A 2,500-nucleotide genomic window follows, 5' to 3' on the forward strand; every position below is an offset into this window, starting at 1 on the left:
GTTCATATATGTTCTTTTTTTCCCTCTTCTCGAAAATGTTTTTCGTTTTCGTCTTTTTAATCACCAAGGAGGGTTTCTTTCTATCTTCTAGTATTACCAAGATTATTAATGTCTTCACCACCCCTCACCATTCTCCTTCTTGTTGCTTCCATTGATTTCATCAGATTTCAAGTTTCCAATTATATTTGTTTGTTTCAATGGTCTAGGTATATTCTATGCATCAAGGTTCTTCCCAGTTGATATTGACATTCCACGTAAACGACTGCTTACAACGCTGTTCTCTACACCAGTGGTTCTTAACCCCTGGGTCGTGACCCAAATTTGGGTCGCCATGCCATTTTATTGGGTCGCTAAGGGTTTGCAGAAAATAATTATTTTCCCACTACAAATATATTATAGTTATATACTGTAATAATTAAAATACATGATGCCTAGTTTTAGGATTCTAAACAGACCATGATTAAATAAAAACTCCAAAGCAGAAAATTTATTTGCAGGCTTGGGTCGCGATGCTTGATTTGTGCAAAATTTTGGGTCGCTGCCAAAAAAGGTTAAGAACCACTGCTCTACACTAAATATACATCCTAATTTTCCACTGATGTTTTTTTACATTATTATAGTTTTTGTTTATTTATTTATTTATCTATCATTATTATGATTTTTTCGCATCCGACCTAGATATGGACCAAAAGGTCTCCTGTCGGCATGCTCCGCCTTTGTAATCCTTTGTAATCTTGTGACACTGCCTCTGACCCAGGGCAGTGGGCGAGATGCAGGATGACCCATCATCCAAGAGGTGCTAAGAGAAGAGGGAGGGAAAAGGGAGGAGGGGAGTGGAGTGTGATGGGGATAGAATGGGTGGGAGTGGTTTTTATGCCTTTGTGTTTTGGCTACCCCCCTTATAAGGGGGGAAAAGCCTTTGGTATATGTATGTATGTTCTCTATTCTCGCATTAGTTTATCCCGATACCATGTTAATCCTCCATATTCACTTTCTCACTCAGCTCATACCCGGAAATTATTCTTTTACTCGTTTATTTTTCTTTTACCAGTGCTTGCACGCATAACTGCGGCCGAAGCCGTCACCTTTGCCCTATGCTCTTGTACTCTAGAGGCAGGCAACAGTCACCACTCAAAATTGGAAAGTAATGCGGGATTCGAACCCTCAATTAAGCAAGTGTGAGAATGGACGCTTCCGATCACGCTATCAGCGCATATATATCTAAGATAGTCAACCCTTTATGGTATATTTCAGTCTCATTTATACTATTGGCCACACCTATGGCCTCTCACGCTCCTCCAGCTGACGTCAACATGGCTACCATTGTTTTCTTCTCTGTCTTCACTCTCGATTGTACATGTCTATCTCTCTCTCTCTCTCTCTCTCTCTCTCTCTCTCTCTCTCTCTCTCTCTCTCTCTCTCTCTCTCTCTCTCTCTCTCTCTCTCTCTCTCTCGCTCTCTCTCGCTCTCTCTCTCTCTCTCTCTCTCTCTCTCTCTCTCTCTCTCTCTCTCTCTCTCTCTCTCTCTCTCTCTCTCTCTCTCTCTCTCTCTCTCTCTCTCTCTCTCTCTCTCTCTCTCTCTCTTTATTTTTCATTTTTATCTATTTTTATTTCTATTATTTGTTTATTTATTTATATAATATATATATATTTATTTATTTATTTATTTGTTTATTTGTTTATTTGTTTATTTATTTATTTATTCATTTATTTATTTATTCGTTTGTTTATCTATTTATTTATTTTTACTATCATATCCTCTGTATGCCTTCCAACCTCATCCATAGCGGGTGTGTTCTCATTCTGGTTGGATTTTATCAAACTAAATTCAATTAAGTTTCACCTCATTACATTGTTTTATACGTGAATACTTTAGCACTATCCAAGTCAATTTAATTATAAACTTATTTGAATATATGAATATACTACAGGGTCATCTTCTTCTCTTACTTATTTTCCATTGTCATCACTCCTCATTTAACAGTTTAACTAACATGAAAATAATTATACATTATAGAGGTACAGAGTTCACAGAACTATTGATAAGATCTTGCCACGATATATTAGTTTTATTTAAGAATTACATTGACGTTAAAGTTTCTTAATACCCTTGGAAGAGCAACCAAATGTTCTTGATAAGACGACGAGAAGCGGAGAAACATGATAATGAGATGGAAGAAATACCAAACTTGAAGTACTTGGGGTCAACATTAAGAGAAACTCAAGGAAGAGATGTAAGGAGGAAAAGAAGAAAAAGAAGAAAAAAAAGTGTGGAGAGGAAATAGTGAGAAGTCAGGGCAGTGATATATGACAGGGATTTCAGTGTGAGACTTAGAATGAAGATATATAAGACAGTAATAACACCAGTACTACTTTGCGGAGTCTGGACCGGAGCAAAGAGAAAGATTGCTGGAAGGGACAGATATACGTACTCCTGGAATGTCAAGGGATTCCATTTTCCCATTAAGGGTAAGAAGCGAGACCGAAGAACATTTTTAAGA

This window comes from Oratosquilla oratoria, chromosome 44 (assembly GCF_046742065.1).
Source record: "Oratosquilla oratoria isolate Oo_2021 chromosome 44, ASM4674206v1, whole genome shotgun sequence".
NCBI lineage: Eukaryota > Metazoa > Arthropoda > Malacostraca > Stomatopoda > Squillidae > Oratosquilla > Oratosquilla oratoria.